At 46.9% G+C, this 19,802-nt stretch overlaps 1 protein-coding gene across 50 annotated transcripts in view; it reads right to left on the bottom strand.

The window, feature by feature from the left end:
- MICAL2 (microtubule associated monooxygenase, calponin and LIM domain containing 2) overlaps positions 1-19,802 on the bottom strand; it is a 265,639-nt gene that overhangs the window by 204,906 nt on the left and 40,931 nt on the right. For 32 of the 50 annotated variants that reach the window (XR_010147486.1, XR_010147477.1, XR_010147476.1 and 29 more), the window contains one exon: positions 16,510-16,580. The exons of 7 other annotated variants lie outside the window; for them this stretch is intronic. The gene's annotated coding sequence lies outside the window, so the exon portion shown is untranslated. Of the gene's footprint in view, positions 1-16,505; positions 16,581-19,802 lie in introns of all 50 variants that reach the window. 11 more of the 50 variants (XR_002938445.3, XR_002938447.3, XM_054662094.2 and 8 more) reach the window with 1 other exon arrangement.

Genomic DNA, 19,802 nt, shown 5'->3' with positions numbered 1-19,802 from the left:
TTACAGAGGTGAGTAAATGCCTCCATATCATGCAGGCAGCTAGTAGGGGTGCTGTGAAATGAGCCCAGGCCATTTCACTTTGAAATCCATGCTCTTAGCCCCAGTCCATATGAGCCATATATACAGAAATAGTATGGTCTTCCTTTTCTGAAGCTGCTGTGTAAATTAAATCAGTTAACTTCTATTGTCTCTCAAGTTATTCTGGGCTTGGAGAGTCTACAAGTATCAAATGAGGCATGGTCTTATAAGTCATGGTACAACCAAACAAGTATCAGGCAGTCCTTTAAAAATAATATTTATAAAGACATTTAATCCATGGGAAAATGCTTATGCCATAATGCAGAGTGAAAAGAGCAGGATATGGATCCAGAAAGTCAATACAATTTCAACTCCATAAAATAATGTCTAGTGTCTATAGGAGAAGAGAAATAAGCCAGATGTGAACAGTGGTGATGTGTGTGTAGGATCGCATTTCAGATAGCTGTTAGTATACTTTTACTCTATACTTTTCTGTATTTCCCAAAGTTTCTACCAGGAACATGCGTGACTTTTACAACCCCTCTTACATACACATTCCAAGGCCAGGAGTCTTCTTTCCCTGACTGTCCATCTCAACAACAGGAGGTGGGCTTCCTGTATCTTATCTTCTCCAGGCCTAACAAGCGCTCAGGTCTTGGTGGAACTCAGCACCTGGGCCCTTGTGTGGCTACACAGCACTAGCAATGTGATCTTTCTCCAAAACAGAAAGGGTCATCCTGCATGAAACCCTGACATTGTGCTAATTTAAGGAATTAGCTTAAATGTTAACAGGTCAGGGCCAAGTCCCCCAAGGCTGTGTTCCTTCCAGCAGCTCCACTCCCGAGGGACTACAGGGCCCTTGCATCCAGTGCAGCAGGTGTCTTCCAAAGCCCATGCTCTCCCACCCACATTCCAGAGCAGAATGGGAAAGGCATTGCCTCCAACCCAAATCTCATTTCCTGCAGGATCCCCTGCTGGTGAAGTCCCCAAGAAGGAAACCTGTGCTGTGTTGACAAAGTAACGTACATCTTACCCCACATGCAGAGCTCATCTTACCACCAAAACCTTTGCAGACACTTCTGCATGTGACCTGAATCATCTTGATCCCACATTGGGTGCCCAGGAAAACTGTGAACTCTGAATCCCAATTTCTAGGAGGCCAGCCTATCTCAAAACTAACAGTGAGAGGTGACCACAATAAGCAAATTCATAGAGACATAAAGTAGAATGGTGGTTACCAGGATCTGGGGGAAGTGGGGAATGGAGAGTTATTATTAAATAGGTGCAGACTCGAGGTCAGGAGTTTGAGACCAGCCTGACCAATATGGTGAAACCCCATCTCTACCAAAAATACAAAAATTAGCTGGGTGTGGTGGCGCCTGCCTGTAATTCCATCTACTGAGGAGGCTGAGGCAAGAGAATCGCTTGAACCTGGGAGGTGGAGGTTGCAGTCAGCCAAGATTGCGCCACCGCACTCCAGCCTGGGTGACAGAGCGAGACTCCGTCTCAGAAAAAAATAGGTGCCAACTTTCAGTTTATTCTGTGGAAGGATGGTAGTGATGGTTGCATAACAACATGAATGTACTTAATACCATTAAATCTTACAATTAAAAATAGTTAAAATGGGCCAGCCACAGTGGCTCATGCCTGTAATTCCTGCTCTTTGGGAGGCCAAGGTGGGAGGATTGCTTGAGTCCAAGAGTTCAAGACCAGCCTGGGCAACGCAGTGAGACTCTGTCTCTACAAAAAAACAAAGAAAAATTAGCCAGGTGTGGTGGGGTGCGTCTGTGGTCCCACTTGTGGTACTTGGGGAACTGAGGTGGGAGGATTGCTTGAACCCAGGAGGTCGAGGCTGCTGTAAGCCATGATCATGCCACTGCCCTCCAGCCTGGGTGACTAGAACAAGAGCCTGCCTCAAAACAAACAAACAAAAAAAAGGTTAAAATGATAAATTGTATGTTATGTAAATTTTACCACAAAAACAATAATAAAATGCAAACAAACAAAAAAAAACCCTACCACCACTACCACCATCACCACCTTCTATAAGTGGGAGCTGCCCAAGGCCAGGGAATAGAATCTGTGGTCTAATTAATAATCTTGCTAACTTTCTGAAATACTTTTGAGTTAAAATACAATAAACAAAATAAATCATTAGGTCAATGAAAGACATTTGCTGTTTTTTATTGGTTCAATGAAATATTTTTTACCTGTTTTTAAAAAGTCATCTAGGCTTCTCTCATTCTTTCCAAATCTCATTTGACTGCAGGAAGCCCACCAAAGCTCAGCCTTGCCAAGTTCCCCATTTTTATCTCCTATTCTGTCTTCCCCAGACTCTCACCACAGGTACACTCCTCCCCCACCACTCTGCACCTGTGAAATATTCTTCAACACCCCAGGGAAGGTTGGGCACCAGTTCCCTGGTCTTAGCTCTCAGGGCCTACCATACATCGCCCTACCCAGGAAAAACACTCAGACCCTGTGTTCCAACGATTCCTATACAGAGTGGGTGGTGCCCTAAATAAGCATACCCATATTGCTCCCACACAAAGTAGATGGGGCCACAGGCACACAAGCACTACTGTCTTGCACACCACATCAGGATGTAGTCTCTGGTCTAGACCTTTGATTCTTTTTATTTTTATTATTTTTTTTTTTTTTGAGACAGAGTCTTGCTTTGTTGCCAAAGCTAGAGTGCAGTGGTGCAATCTTGGCTTACTGCAACCTCCACCTCCTGGGTTCAAGTGATTCTCCTGCCTCAGCCTCCCAAGGAGCTGGGATTACAGGTGCCTCCCACCAGGCCCGGCTAATTTTTTTTTTTTTTTTTTTGTATTTTTAGTAGAGACGGGGTTTCACCATGTTGGCCAGGGTGGTCTCAAACTCCTGGCCTCAAGTGATCCACCCTCCTCGGCCTCCCAAAGTGCTGGAATTACAGGCATGAGCCACCAAGCCCAGCTAAGACCTTTGATTCTTAATACTCTGCTGCCCTTCTTTCATCAAACTACAAAATGCTAGGATCTATAGATCAAATGAGAACAGCATCCAATCCACCAGTGAAAGCTAAGCTGAGAGGTATCTTTGGAGCCTTGGTGGGTGTTGTGGAGATGAGCTAGCTCACCACCAGCTGGACCGCTCCTTCCTCCTGGACCCTGGCTTGCAGCTGTGAGTCCAGGTGACCAGGTTCTAAGTCATGGAATCCAAGCAGGAATGGCGCATGCCACTTCTAAGACTGACTCATAAGAATCCCCCATAGTGGTTTTTGGTGCCTTTTCTACTTCTGCCAGGGCACAAAGACCTTGGAAACTGTGTGTTGAAGTTGGTGAGCCACAAGAAGGAAGGGACCCAGTCCCCTGGATGCCTGCATGGGGGAAAGCCCTCTTTGACCAGAACACATGTTTTGGACTTTACATATGTGAGCTATAAATATGCAGTATGCGAAGTCACTGAGAACTGGGAACTTATCTCTTAGGCAGGAGGCATTACCCTAGCTAATACAGTAGGTATTAGGAGTGGGTATGTCAAATTTGGCCTGGATCAGAAGGCATTCCTTCCCAATGTGAAGGTCAACCACATGGGAATTAAGATGTCTCTTACCCGACTGTTGCAGGCCAACTTCCAATAACAACCGGGTCCGTCATTTTACATCTTACCTTCTATTAGTACCTTAGTGTTCTGCAAAAGTTGCCTGACCCCCGGAAATAAGCCTGCCCACCCCTCTACGTAGGCACTCACACATGTGCACCCTATCTTGAAAAAGACATCCTTTCCCTCTTTGCAAATAGCATAAGACAGGAGACTAGAACAGATAAGCTAGTTCATTTCCTTGGTTTCAGAAACACCCCCAGGCACTCAGCTCTTGAGTCCCTGGAAGCCAATGTGATGTGGTAGAAAGAACATGGGCTTCTGAGTCACTAAGTGCTCCTTTGAGCAAGTCATAAACAACAGAGTTCCTGCGAAAATTAAACGGAGGGGCCTCTCACAGCGCTGGGCCCACAGATGAGCTCAATAAGCATCAGTTCCCGGGAAGCTGCATGGGGATAACTCCCACCACCTCAAGCTCTAGGTAGCCCAAGCCAAACCAAGGCAGAAATTGATACATTTTCACATAAAAGTTTAGCGTAGCTCATCCTCGCCTTAACCAACTCTCTGCTATGGTAAGATGGCTAAAAACAGATTTTCCACCAAGTCTCTGCCCGGCACCCTCTTAAAGGCACTCTCCAGGGGAACCTTTGTATCTGAATGGCACTGTGTCTTGCTGAAATTAGGCCTTTGGGACTTGATGCCAGTAGAGTAATTAGTCTGGAGGATATAGAGGGATGCTGGGGAAGAGGCATCAAAGTCACAGCCAAGTGAACTTGAAAAGGATTTCTCTATGCCTGTTCACTGTGTGCATGGTACCATACCTGGAGCCCAGGACGACTGCAGAGCCGCCCCACCCAGAGCAGCTCATAACCCAGCTATATCTGATGGAGTCTGTCCCCCAAAGATCCCCTATGTTTTGTGTGCATTTTTTGTTTTTGTTTGTTTGTTTTTTCAGACAGGATCTCACTCTGTTGCCCAGGTTGGAGAGCAGTGGTATGGTCATGGCTCACTGCAGCCTTGACCTCCTGGGCCAATCCCTCTGTTCTGAAGAACTGTACCATTTGACCTCATTTTTCTCAAACACCCTTAGAAAAAGTTCACTGCTCAACAAAAGTTTATTTTTGTTTCTCTGATTTGTGAATTTATCAATATGAAGTCATTCCCCCAAATGCGCACAAATCCAACCACAGGTAGATCTATATTTGCTTTTATGGGAGAAAACAAATAGCACTCTTCTTTCTTCCCCTCACAGCCTAGGTTTCCAAATGAATAGTCCAGCCTTGCAATGTGCACTTCCTCACCTCCCACTCATCCATCAAACTACCACAATCTGGTTTCTCCTCACACGCCACCCGGTGCATCAAGCCAACGTCACCACCAACTGCTGCTAAATGCAACCGCCACTTATGGGGCCTTATCTTGAGGCCCCATAGAGAGGGCAGACCCCTCTCTACTTGCCCCTGAAAATGAAGGTTCTGGTCTTCACTGTCATGGACCGCAACACTCCTACAGTTCAACCAGTATCTGTGTCCTCATGACTCCCCAGGCTGTACTTGCACCACACAGCTCCCTGCTGCATTTCAGGCCCTTGTGTCACCAACAATTGGACATTCTCCTCTCACTATCTTATAGAGACCTCACGTGTGGCCAATTTCCCTTGCAACCCCACCTGTTCCTTCTCCTGCAGCCCCAACCTCAGTGAGCAGCCCCATCGTGACTCTGCAGCCAAATCCTTCGAGTCAAATTTCTCTGCCCCTTTTCCCTCATCTTGCAGAGCCAGCCAGTCACCAAGTCCTGCCTCTTCAGCAGCCCCATTTACTGCCTCCCATCCTTCCTAGGAGGGTCAGGTCTCCACCTGCTGTCACCTGGAACTCTCAAAATCTCCTCGTAAAAACATTTCCTGCCTCCAGATTCACCTCCCTCCAATCCACCAGCCTAGTCCTCAAACTGTTGCCAGAGAGATCTTTATTTCAAAAATGTGCACTTAGTCAGGTTCCATTGCCGTTCAAAATCCTTCAACAGCTCCCTGACAATCTGCAGCGTGAAGTCCAAACATCTTAATGGAGCAAAACAAAAACTACCTTCGTGATCCAGCCCTAGCTTGCCCCTCCAGCCTCTGCTTTCATCACTTCCCCGCCCCCTCATACTCTAGACTCAGGAACCATTTGTAATTTCCTGATAAACTCCACTCCGACACACTTCCACCCACATGCCTTTGCTGATGCTGATCCCTCTGTCTGGAATGCCTATCTGGACTCTGTTTACCTTGTGAAAGCCCAGTGGTCTTTAGGGCTGAAACATCAAAGGCAGCAGAGTGTCACAGGTCCCAGTTTGGACTCTGGAGTCAGGCAGACTGGTCACCAAACCCAACCCACCATTTACTAGGTGTGTGAGCCTGGAGGAGTTGCCTAACCTCTTTGAACCTCAGTTTCTTCATCCATAAAATGGGTATAATAACAGTCCTGACCCCTTGGGTGACTTCGGGATGAAACACAGTGACGCCTGGCTGGGCTGCATCCTTAGCTGCACTGTTCTTCTTTGAAGCATTATTTTGCCCTCCCTGGGCCCCCTTTTCTACACTGTACTCTGGGGAAGTTTGTATGATGGTTTTGCACATACCCTTGCATTGATCTACTTGTGGCCCCTCCTACCTCACCTGACTGTGCGCTCTGAAGCTGAAGGCTGCAAGCCCCGGGGCCTGGTGCCCATGCGTCTGACAATGGTGGGTGCTCAATAACCACCACTGGTAGATACAATCAAATCAAGAGTATCGCACACAATTCAGGGTGTGTAGTGGCTAGGGTGTGGCTGCCCTTTGTCAACAACCCTGCCACTTTATCTAGGACCTGGCCAGCTCTGACCTGAGCTACCATGGGCCTCCTCACTGATCTCCCCCTTCCCAACTCACCAGCTTCACCTTTATCCTGTTCATAAATCTCTCAGGGCTCCCTACAGCCCTTGTACAAATCCAAACCCTCCTGCCAGGCTCAGTGGGTTCCCACCCATCATCATGCAGCCCTCTCTTCCTTGTTAGGCTCAATTCCCAAAGGCATTTGGGCTTATCCTGTGGCTGCCCTCATATCAAGTCTCTGTCTTACTTCTCAAACCTCGCTCATCCTCTGAAGCCCAGTCAGCTGCATGGTGCTGACTGAAAACCTACTACAAGCTGTGCCCCCTAGGAGCTTCACAGTCTATTCAGGGAATCCAAACAAACTAACAGTTATTGGTAAGAGCTGCCGGGGAGGTGAGTGCCAAGACATGTGGATGCAGAGTTGGAAGATGGAGTGACTCAGCACCTGAGAAAAGCTCCCTGAGAAGGTGGCACCAGGGCAGGATCTTAAGGGATGGGCTGGAGCATTCAGGTTCAGAAGCCCTCCACCACCCCATCCCTTACCCATCTGTGTTCGTCTAACTCAGAGTCTATGCCTAAGCTCACCAAACCTGGCTGTCGGGCAGATTCGCCCAGGAAGTCTATGAAAACTCAGTTTCTTGGGCCTGTTCCCAAATAGAATCCCTGCAGCCTGAGGTTCAAGAGGAAAAGATGTTTTTAACTCCCCCAGGGAATTCTGTTGATCAGCCAACTTTGGGAACCACTAGCCACATTCAATTCCATTCATTCAATTTACTGAGAATCTATATTGTGACTGGGGCCTTGCTAGGTGCTGTGGATGCCAAGGGAACAAGATGCTTCTTCCCATCTTCTGAGAAATGGGGGAGATGAAGAGTTCCCACACAGGTCACAGACCACACCATTTGGCTCTTCCTTTAGTCTTGAACCTATCATGTGTTTTGTGCACTAATCTTGTCTGGACAATTTAATGTGTAAACTTAAGGAAAGGCAGATTTTTAAATTTATTTTCTATTTCCCAGAGTATTCACCCCAGCTCTGGGTTCTCAGTTGGTAATCAATATTTAAGGTTCAAATAATTCAGCTTTCTGTATTATGGTATTTTGTAGCTAATTCACTCATTGATGAGCTGTTTACTGATCTTCATCTTTGTAATTCCAGTGCCAACATGGTGCCTGCTCCCAGTAGGTAGTATATGTTTGTTGAATGAATGAATGCTTACCATAGAAATCTGGCTCAGGAGGGATGGAACTGCTTCCATGGTAGCACCTTTAGAGTTCACTTAAAAGATTTCTAATTTATTTTTTTGCTTTCTTTTTTTTTTTTATTATACTTTAAGTGCTAGGGTACATGTGCACAACGTGCAGGTTTGTTACATATGTATACATGTGCCATGTTGGTGTGCTGCACCCATTAACTCATCATTTGCATTAGGTATTTCTCCTAATGCTATCCCTCCCCTCTCCCCCAACCCCATAACAGGCCCCGGTGTGTGATGTTCCCCTTCCTGTGTCCAAGTGTTCTCATTGTTCAATATCCACCTATGAGTGAGAACATGCAGTGTTTGGTTTTCTGTCCTTGCAATAGTTTGCTGAGAATGATGGTTTCCAGCGTCATCCATGTCCCTACAAAGGACATGAACTCATCCATTTTTATGGCTGCATAGTATTCTATGGTGTATATGTGCCACATTTTCTTAATCCAGTCTATCATTGATGGACATTTGGGTTGGTTCCAAGTCTTTCCGTTGTGAATAGTGCCACAATAAACATATGTGTGCATGTGTCTTTATAGCAGGATGATTTATAACCCTTTGGGTATATACCCAGCAATAGGATGGCTGGGTCAAATGGTATTTCTAGTTCTAGATCCTTGAGGAATCGCCACACTGTCTTCCACAATGGTTGAACTAGTTTACAGTCCCACCAACAGTGTAAAAGTGTTCTTATTTCTCCACATCCTCTCCAGCACCTGTTGTTTCCTTACTTTTTAATGATCGCCATTCTAACTGGTGTGAGATGGTATCTCATTGTGGTTTTGATTTCCATTTCTCTGATGGCCAGTGAAGATGAGCATTTTTTCATGTGTCTGTTGTCTGCATAAATGTCTTCTTTTGAGAAGTGTCTGTTCATATCCTTCGCCCACTTGTTGATGGCGTTGTCTTTTTCTTGTAAATTTGTTTGAGTTCTTTGTGGATTCTGGATATTAGCCCTTTGTCAGATGAGTAGATTGCAAACATTTTCTCCCATTCTGTAGGTTGCCTATTCACTCTGATGGTAGTTTCTTTTGCAGTGCAGAAGCTCTTTAGTTTAATTAGATCCCATTTGTCAATTTTGGCTTTTGTTGCCATTGCTTTTGGTGTTTTAGACATGAAGTCCTTGCCCATGCCTATGTCCTGAATGGTATTGCCTAGGTTTTCTTCTAGGATTTTTATGGTTTTAGGTCTAACATTTAAGTCTTTAATCCATCTTGAATTAATTTTTGTATAAGGTGTAAGGAAGGGATCCAGTTTCAGCTTTCTACACATCACGATTTCTAAATTTTTCATTTGAATTACAGACCACCAATTTCAGGATTAATTTCCTGATATACAATTACAGAAGCTTTGTTGTTTATATTGTCATTAATGTTATTAACAACACAAATAACACCTTCCTGGCTCTCAGTAGTCTGCTGGCCTCTGAGATGCTTGTGCACGCCTTTCATTGGGCCGTCCATCCAACTGGCAGTCCAAATGGCCATGTCCCTCACCCCAGAGTCTGCACAAGAGCCTATACACTGCATTCAGCCTTTATAAGCAGGTGTATACACCTGCATGGACAGGTGAGCCCTGCCTGAGTCAGAAATAACTAATGGCTATTCGAAGCCTACCAAAATGTCAACACACTTGGGAAGTCAGGATCTAAGATTTAGATGTAAAATTGCCTGCGCTGCAGAGAGGCAGCATGACAAAGGAAGAGCCCCATCATGAGGTTCCTGGGAGACCTGTCCAAGCACAGGACATTGGGCCAGCTAGGGTTGGCTAGGTATGCAGGGGTTGCCAGCAGAATGACTCCCCCTGCTTTCTCCAGGGCCAGCATTCCCAGTAGATCATTGTCGCTATTGATGTTTGTTTGTTTTAACCCCTGAAAACAGGACTCGTCATCTTGAGGTGATGTGGATTAAACATCATCTGTCTTTCCAGGCCCTGGCCTAGAAGATGCCTTTATCGGGTAACTTCCTTTATGCCAAACACCAAAGGGGTCTTTTCTGAAGTGCATGCTGGGTCCTGATAGCATGCAGGCCACATAGTCTGAGGCCTGTTCACTTCCATTTTGTTCTGCTGGAAAACAGAAGGATTTCCTTGCTGGTCATTCATTCAACGCTGATTACCATGTGCCAGGCGATGTGCTACATGAACCCAGCTGGACAGTTCTTAGGTACAACCTCAGGAGAGTGAACAGACCAGAAACCGGCAAGGTGAGACAGTTCTGAGAAAGGATTCCTTCCTTCATCAGGATGTGGGCTGAGAGGAGCTCTCTGCCCACGGAAAATATGCTGCTATCAGGAGGCATTTCAGACATCTGAACAGAAGTGAAAGAGATCAGGACAGTTTTGACCCAGTCCTTTACTATACAGAGGAACTGAAGTCTCTCGGGAACTTCTCCCCAGATGTCTATAAAGCCAAGTAAGGTTACAGATGGCAAATACAAAAATGCCTGTCTGAGAAGACAGGGTAGAACCAGTCCCTAATGTATACTCAGTTGCTGAACTAACTGGAGGAGGTTATTGGTCTGACAGGTTGTAGCTGAACTGACTGGAGGAGGTTATTGGTCTGACAGGTTGTATTTCACTTCCCTGAACTAGGTGCACGAGCACTGAGGTTTGAAAGTCCTATAACATTTGCCTACTTGGCTCGGAGGCTGCAGAACCGTTGCAATTTATGGTTCTGAGCAATTCACTACATTGAGAGCAATGCAGACCTGTGTGGGACAGTCTCGGGGAAGAACGCTGCCTCTCCAGGCTACACTCAGAGGCCACATTCCTGAGAGCTCAGAGAGGCTGGGTCATAGGTTCCAGGGCCCAGAAAGGGCCTTGACCATTCAGGGGGCCAAAATGTCCCTCACCAGCCCCAAACCCCAACATCCAGAAGCCCCAGAGGAGGGGAGCCCCGAAGGTATGGCCCCGATAGTGACTCTTCCCTGGTGGGAGGGAGACAGCCTCCCATCATCCTGATGAATACATTTCTCTTGGCTGAATAAAGACATTGGACTCTTTCCTTGGTATTTGGGCTTATGCTCTGAAAAACATGTTTACTAAAATAAGCCCCAACTGTTCCAAAAAAGATTTTTTTCTTTTCTCATAAAGATACAAAACCCACGGGCAGCAGATAGGGACTGTTGATACAAGACCAAGAAGTCTTAGACTCCAAATCACTCTCTGGTTTATTGGTCTGCTCCTCTCCACAGAAGACAATTCAGGCTCCAAGTTCAATGTTTGAAACTCATTTCCTGGGGCAGACCTCAGCAAGGTATTCATTAAAGTGGGGGTGTGAGGGAACAACCACGCCCAGGAGACAAGAGTTCCTGGAGCTCTCTCTCTCTCTCTTTCCCTCTCTCTCTCCGCCATTATTCTTTCCACTCTAATGATCTGATATTTTTAAAAATTCTGGCTCACCCTCATGACAAATAATCTACTTCCTGGATACTTTTGCCTTGCAAATGTCATCCTTAAAAACAACTATATTTTTTGTGGGTCTTTATTTTTAAGTAGCTTTCTCAACCCAGAGCCCCAGCTCCTGCAGAAATATTATGTGACCCTGTCTGGAATGCAAAACGATCCCTGGAGAGTCAATCTGTGCAGGAACTCACAAGGGTGTTTGCTATCAGCTTATCTGGCAAGAGGAATCTGAGACATTTTAAATATGAACTGTTGGTGTGGCCCGTCCCACCCCATTCACTTTGCCCCATCAATAATCACTTCCATTGGTGTGTGAGACACAAAATGCAGAAAACGGACACAAACTCTCTGAAAATGAGCCCCCAGCAGAAGTTCCTTTCTCTATATGGAAACATCCATCAGACAGCTGCAGAATTCATATTTGGAGAAGCTTTCCTGGTCTCTGCTAATGTTTCTTTCAATGAATCTCACCTAGCAGCAACTGTTTTGCAAAGCCCTTGACAGTCTAATTCTGAACTCCCCTCCTCTCCCACTTCAGAGCTGATCTCTCAACTGAATGTCTCATTCCTTGCACCCTCAGCTAAGAAAAAAGCATGCACACTACTCCTCCTTACTTCCAAACACCAAATCAGGCCCTTTCACACCACCACCCAGTTTCCTTGGAGAACTGTCTGCCTCCTTTTCTGCCTGGCAACCTTCTGATCATCCTTCAGTACCCAAGTCTCACAGCCCCTCCTTGGTGCAGTCTTCCCTGTGTGCTGCTCTCTTCTCAGTGCTTCCAGAGCGATAAGGGAGCTATGACTGTCATCATATACATCTGTCCCACCACCAGGCTAGGCCACAAGTCCTAGGAGTAAAGGGACTAGGTCTTACTCACTTTTGCATCCCAAGAACCAAGCCCAGGACCTGGCATTTGGAAGTCCCATAATAAATGTTTGACGCTTCAGTCAATGCCTTGCCTATTTTTCCCCAGCCCTTCCTTCTGTGTGCAGAGAGCCATGTGAAATGTGGAACCAGGAAGGGCTTTAGAGTCAGATACCTTGCATTTGAGTCCTGGCCCTTGTGGGCATGGACAAGTTATTTAACCTGTAACTGTCTCAATTTTCTCCTCAATACAACAGGTAGCCATGCCTATCTCTCAGAGAGCTGCTATGAGGAAAAACAAGGTAATATATGTAAACCTAGTGCTTGCCCAATGCAAAGTGCTCAAGATGCATTTCCTTGAGCTCAGCAGGAAGTGTTGGGCCAAATGGAGTTCTACAGAAAAAGTGAGTGGTTTCCATTCTGGTTTATGTGCCATCAGCATAGTGCTGGGATGGCCAGTCTCTGACTGAAAAAGCCCCTCTCAGAGCAAGCAACAGTGTAATCCATGCCCTTTGCTGGAGGTTCTCACAACAAGGCCTGCTTAGCAACAACGCTCATATGATTTTGATTTGAATGGCAAACTCACAAGAGGCTACTCCTGCTAAGGCTGGGCCATCTTATAGCCTTCATTTCCTGTCTTGAATTAATCTTTCACCCCAAGACACATCATAAAACAGAATAACGGCAACTCAACAGTGTTAAGTCACTAAATACAAATCAAAACAGCCTGCACATAAGAAGCCTCAACCTCTCCATGCTGTTGCACCCAGGTTTTATTAGGCCTTGATAAACAATGAGGTAGGAGCTGTGGGGGCCCTGCTAACACCTTAGACATTCAAGTGCAGGGTGGAGGAGAAAAGAGGAAGGCACGGTGGCTGAACCCACATGAGGAGGCAACATGGAACTGCAGAGAGAGCCACTTGCTGGGAATCAGGAGACTTAGCTTCTGTCTCACTTCTACCACCAGCTTGCTCTATGGGTGTGCTTGAGTCATGTCTCTGGGCCTCAGTTTCTTTACTAATAAACGGGAGAAGTGGATTAAAGGATCCGTCATTCTTTTCAGCTTTAATACTTTACAATTGTAAATGTTAGAGACAAATCCACCTTCCCTAGCCTTTCCCCTTTTCATATTGGTTGTCCATCTGAGGTATCTCTCATCTCTCACTGAGCAACCTTCTACCAATGCTATTCCCTTTATTTCTCCAAAGTGTCTGGTCACCCCTGATCACAAGGGTTGGCCAACTTGGGGCCATATTCTTAAGAACATATTGACTACCCTCTGATCAAAAATTCAGTACAATCCAGGTACCCTGGGGCATCAAGGACTTGAAAATCCCAACAACCTTTAATCCCATTTTCCTCTGATACCAACCAACTTTCACTCCTTAGATCTCTAAGAATCTCACAAGGTTAGAGTTTTCTCCCATGCTGCTTGGCAGAAGAGTAGGGCAACAACAAGGAGTTCTTATCTGCACTCTGGCATAACTCAGGGTGGCGCAGGGGAGAGATGGCAAAGCTACAAAGATCAGGATGAAAGTGCTTACAGAAGCAAGCTCTGACCACATGAGGAGGAGGTGACCTGGAGGAGAAGACAGCGCTAATCACAAGGACAAACTGAGAGAGACACTGAGGACCAGGACCACAGAAGTCAAGGAGACTTAAGATACCACCAAACCTCCACCCCTCCCTGAATTCCTGAATAAGAAATCTGAAGGCCCCTGAGGTTCTGTGACTCGCCCAAGGCCACATAGCTAAGCTGTGGACAGTCAACACTAGAACATGGCTCTCTTGGTCTCAGCCCACTCTTATTTCTACTCTATTCTGTTGACCTCAAGAGTCTAACAAGGCCAGCTGGACCCCTTGCAGACTCGAAGAAAGATGACCCAAGTATCACTTAGGGAAAGAGCAGACCCAGCGGATATTTTGATAACTGCCTCCCGGAGCCCATGAATTCTTTCCCATCTTGACATGGTTTTCTTGTTGTTTCTCCAGCCCTTGCCACAACATATGGAAAAGTTCAGAGGTCAGTGAGAAGGAAGAGGTAGGCTCCCCTAACTGTACAGAACCCTGCATATCTAAGATAATACACACCTGTCCTTCTTCCTCAGTCTAGAGAAGGTTGGTGGGGGAAGGGTAGAAGGAGGAGATGAGTGAACTGCCTGGAAGGCTGACCTGTTTAGGCCACAGGTATTATTCATGGGCAATTAGATGGGTCACTGAAGGTCTGTGACAACAAACAGTAGGATCTGCTTCTCCCAAGGACCTCTCATAGATCAATGTCTAACGTAGCATCTCAATGTCAGGAGGAGGAAGCTCCGAGTAAAAGTTAAGGAATTAATTATTCAGTGTGCATGACCTAGTTCCCAGAGGTAAGGCTGGGTGAGAAGAGAGCTCACCAGTTCCTTATCATGGCAAGAAACTCAAATATTCCACAGGGTAGTGTTCTCTTTGCTGCCAAAGAGGGTCCACTTATGGTTGAGAGTGGCCAAAAAAAAAAAAAAAAGAGCCAAAGTTCACTCATTCCACAAGTGTTTATTGAGCTCCTCTTATGTCTCAGGCCCTCCAGAGATTTACTATGGTTGGAGTTTAGCAGAGGAGAGACATGGAATTTATAAACAGTAGGACTGGGCCATGTCCCAGCTCAGCCCTTAGACAGCTGCATTGCCTTGGGCAGGTTACAGCCTGCCTAAGGCAAATTTCTCATCTGTAAAATGGGAGAAGTCCACCTGCTTGATCATGAAGATGAAATGACCTTTATAAAACATAAAGTGCAAAGAAATATGAAGTGTAAATAATAATGATACAACATGACACACTTCCCCTGCCCTAGAGAAGTGTATAATTTGGGAATGCTTTGGAAAATAATCCAAGGTACCTATTTGGCAAGCATCACATTCTCTGTAATTTGGGGAAATTTTATGTTTCACCCTGCCAATGGAGATGAAGCTGGCAATCAGTCCCAGTCCTCAAGTCCAGGAAGTTGCAAGAAAAGGTAGAATGAACACAGAAGAGTAGCCAGGACCCACCTGGCCCTGGGTCAAGCCTGGGTTGAATGGATGAGCCAGGAGGGACCCAAGATTCCAAAGGGAAGAGAGAACAACAGCACGTGTGTTCAACAGAAACAGAACAAAACAAAAATTCATTTGAGGGCAATAGGATTGAGCCAGCCAGAATTGCTCACACTCCCCTCCCCACACATTTCAGACAACATTGGAATTCACTGTTCATTGCCTGACCCTCCTCTGTGGACAAACTCTGTATTCTGTTTCTCCAGAGAGGGGACAGTTTCTCAGGCTGTGGCAGACTGGCCAATCAGCTCTGTGCCTGGGTCTTTCCCCAGATACTAAGAATGAGAACTCCTGGAGCAGCTTTCCCTGAGGTCCAGTCAACCCCTTGTCATCCTGCCATTCAGGACTCCCGTGGACTCCTCACCCCACGTGATCCCTCAGCGCCCACCAGGCCAGCTGCCAAATGCCCTGACATGCACGCCGGCTGCCCCTCCGCCGGGGCCTCCGCCCATGCCCCACCTTCTTGGATTGGGCCCTGATGCTCTCCCCTCACCCTCACCTTCATCCTCCCTCCTCCCACAACTAAACTGAGCCGCTTCAAGGCCCTGCCAAGGCTCACATGTCCAGGGAAGCTCCCGGAGAGAAGGGAGGGTTTTATTCATCCCTATGTTCCCTCTAACTCATGGCTTTCTGTAAGTTCTTCACCCTCCTGTAAACACAGATATATGGTCCCAAAATGTTCTCTGATTGCTGAATACAGGAGCAGGGCAGAGGAGGAGGGAGGAGGGGTGCCAAAACGCCAGACAGGAAGTCCAGGGCCTGCGTTTCAGTTCTCCATTGGACACCAGTGAGCCCTGTCACCTTGAGGAAGTATCTTCAGGCCGGGCCTCAGTCTCCCTGTTTGGCAATGAGGGGTTTACTCTAAACAACCTTTCTAATTATAAGGTTACAGAAACCAGGCTAGCCTGGGACACAGAAAACATGAGTCCTGGGCACTTACTAGCCTACCACCTGTGGCAGGCTATCTGACTCCTCAGACCCCAGCCTCCATGTCTATAAAATAAACAAGGATAATATGACCACCCCACCCAGGACACAAAGGTTCCCATAAGACACTGTTTGTGATGAAGCTTTGTGGACCATAAAAGCCCTGATCAAACCTCAGGGTTGAGACTCCTTGAGTCCACAAACAGCTGTTGGTCACCTGTGATGTGCCTTGTACTGTGCCTGCCGGGAATTGCTGCCTGGCTCAGACAGGAAGGCTGGAGTCTGATTCCTTGCCCTTGAGGCTCCCACAGCCGGTAGGTGGGACAAGCAGGTGAACAAACCCTAACTCAGTGGTGTATCTGAGGCAAGAACACAGCGCTAGGGGAGTGCAGAGGAGGTGGTGCTGACTCAGAGGGAACAGCCCGCCCTGGGCACGGCAAGCTGCCCCAGGATGGTGGGAACATCCCACACTTTCCTAAGCCTAGGACCAGCCCCCAGGAGCTACTCCACGGTAAACAAGATCCACCACTGTGACTTACTCACTGGATTCTCAGGCATCACAGTGGTTAAAGTCTTCTCTTTCTGGGATGAGACACACACGGGTTGCCATGTTCCTTTAAAAACAAGAGCCCAACAATTAATGTCAGTGACATCATCGTAGCTTATGCCTCCTTTCTAGTCTCCTCCAAGAGGTCACGCATGCTTGTGCACTTTGCCTTGTGGGACACTTCACCCAGCAAGAGGAAATGGACAGAGAATCTCTCCCTGGCCTCCAACAAGTTTTGCACGTGAAGAAAGGAATAGCAAGATGGATAAACAAATTCTATTGTTGGCTGCAGTCAGGGCACCCTAAGGGCTTATCAGATCTCTACACAAAGACTTTGCTGAGGAGTAGGAGGGATCCGGAAAACAATGCTTTATTCGCTGCTTTAGTAAAAACAGAAAGTGTCAGAATTTTTAAGTGTGAGACACAATGAAAGTAAATCAAGCAGGTGTAAAACTGGATAACAAGTCCCCAGTGTGAAATGGGTCCCATTTTCTAACACTGAGTAAACTAGGGAGTTATGAAAGTGCACCAGCTGATCATGGCTGAGTTTCCTAAACCAATTTTTCTCTTGGCTTCCAGTGACGACCCACATTATTTCATGACATCCTATTGCTTCTGCAGAAAATGCCTCTACACCTGTTTGGAAAACGAAGCCCAGAGTTACAAAATATTTCTAATGATTTACTTCCACATTAAAAAATAAATCAAAATATTTAAGAGGTAACCTCAAAGGGACAAAAACTAACACAGGTGTGAAATTTGACATCTATAAGAGGCAATATTCATACTCCAGGGAGGTATACGCACACTTTGCTCAACAGAGTGGTGCTCCCCCCCCCACACACACTCACACACACACTCTCTCTCTCTCTAGCACACAAAGAGCACACATTGTTAGAGTGCTGGGAGATGGGACTCACGGTTCAGAATTCTCAGCCTGTTAATGGGAGACAGCCTATGAAGTGCTGTGTACTGGTCACACATGGAACCATCAAGGGTGGAGACTAGATCTGTTTTATCTCAGTGGCTCCTCACAGACAGCAAACAGAGGCTTACAGAACAGATGGCACTTGCCAAGCCCCTACAGCAAGGCAGGATTGGAGCCCAGGACTGGCTGCCCCTGTGCTCATGGTCGTTCCCACCAAGCTGAGGGAAAGGTGTACTGGACATCGACTCTGATTGTAGTCCTGGTGGGCCCACACACCGGGCGAGCCTGGCAAGCTCCAAGGGCGGCCACCTGGGCAGAAGCGGCAGCCCTGCCCGCCCGTCATCATCATTACCAAGCCCACACACCTCGGGGCTTGTGCCAGCTGACAAACAGGCTGGCCTGCCTGGGCCACATTCTATCAGCCTGTGCTGCAGGCTCGGTGCTGCTGCTTCCAGCCAGAAGTCAAAGCGGCTAGAGGCCTTGACTTGTCTGCCCTCTGCTTCTCAAGGGGAGCTTCTGGGATCTGTGGGTGGGGAGCTGGACATCCTGGTACAGAATTCCATCATTGGTCCAACCAGAGTTTCAGAAGCCAGGGACCCCGCCATGCTCTCTGGATCTCAGGAACAAAAGTCCCTACCCACCCTAAGGCATTACGGAGACCAGCAGCAGGGACACGGGGCTCTTCAAGGTTCTGCTTAGGCTGTCTTCATGGTGGGTTGGAGGCAGGTATGACTGGACCAGGCTACAAGGGCTGACCACTGGTCAGATGCTCACAGAAGCCTGGGCACACTGTGTCCAGCCACTCAAAGGACCAACTCGTACCCTTTGTCTGACCAACAGCCAAATACACTTGAGCTCCCTGTAACACCAACAAATTAGAAGGTCCTAGAGCCCAATACCTTCTGGCCTTTGAGGGTCAGGGCCTCTGTTCCCTCATCCGTAAAATGAGGAGCTTGATACAGTTGGTGATTTCCTCACCTAAGACCCCATTCAGCTGCCCCCCTCCAGGTACCCTGACTTTTAGAGACACTGACAAAACTACTTAGTTGTTATAAGAGGGAGGGATTAACCTGTGTAGAGGTATTGCCTTGGGTAGTTAACACTGCTACCTCAGCTAATCCTCCCAGCAACCCTGTAAGACAGGTAGTACAGTATCATTACAGAGGGGGAAACTGAGGCATGGCACAGCAAAGTGCTTCACCCAAAGTCTCGATTAGCAGAGACCACAGCAGCCCTGGGACTCCTGATGGAGCTGGCCTGAGTCCACACCCATGCTCATTCCCTGACACTATATTTTCCTTTGTAATCAACCAGAATGAAGAAATGCTGTCTCTCCTTGGACTTGCCATCAGGCCAGTGCCAAGCAAAGAAGCACGAGGTCTCTGGTCCCTCATGGGCCTGATTTGGGTGATACAGGGAAGGTTTCCTGTGAGATTGAGTGGGACATGACAGGCCCAAGTGACAGGAACTCCGGGAACCTTCCTCTTGGATGTTTTCCGAGTCTAAGCTCTTCCCTGAGGGACCCCAGCACTTGGACAGGGCCTGGAGCCTCCAGGCACTCAGTAAATATTTGTTGAATGAAGAAATGAATAAACTCAGAGTTTCAATGCACTGAAGACTTGTTCAAGAACCATCTGGTGTAGGTCAGTGTGAGATAGATCAAGACCAGCTCAAACCTCACAGCCGACCCCTCAGCAGCATGCAGCAGGTAGGGGTCTCCACATCCCAGCCCCTCCCCAGACTGTGGACAAAGACTCAGGTGCTGAGCCAAACCAGGGGAGCTTCAGACAGAGCAAGAGAAGTGTCTAAATGTGCAGGCTACCCAGTGAGGCAGTTAAGAACTTGGGCCCTATGATCAGTCAAACCAAGGGTCCTATCCCAGCTCTGTCACTTTAAATTAGTTGGGTGGCCCTAGGCAAATCACATCATCTCTGTGAGCCTCAATTTCTTTTTTTAAAATGTGGATGATGTTAGCACCCACTTCATAGGGCTTCTCTGAAGATTAAATGAGATAATGCTATAAAGGACTTAGCCCATTGCTTGCTCAGAGCAGGTGCTTGGAGGTGATGTCTGTTATTGTCTGCATCAGAGTGGGTGGGTAACGGCACTTCTGGAGCCCTCTGCTTGGGTTCACTTCCAGCTCTCCTCCTAACTAGCTATGTGACTTTGGGCAAATTGCTTAACCTCTCTCTACCTCAGTTTCCTGGTATGTAAAATGGGTTGACTGTGAAGATTAAATGAGTTATGCAGGTAAAGAGCTTAGAATGTGACTTGCATAAAGTAGCTCAAGAAAAGTGAGCATTATACTTAATTATTAATATTACTAGTATTCTTCTCTCTGTGTCTCTCTCCTGATAACAG

This window comes from Pan troglodytes, chromosome 9 (assembly GCF_028858775.2).
Source record: "Pan troglodytes isolate AG18354 chromosome 9, NHGRI_mPanTro3-v2.0_pri, whole genome shotgun sequence".
Taxonomy (NCBI): domain Eukaryota; kingdom Metazoa; phylum Chordata; class Mammalia; order Primates; family Hominidae; genus Pan; species Pan troglodytes.
The sequence above is the reverse complement of the archived record's forward strand: the minus strand, read 5'-3'. Positions and strand labels throughout refer to the sequence as shown.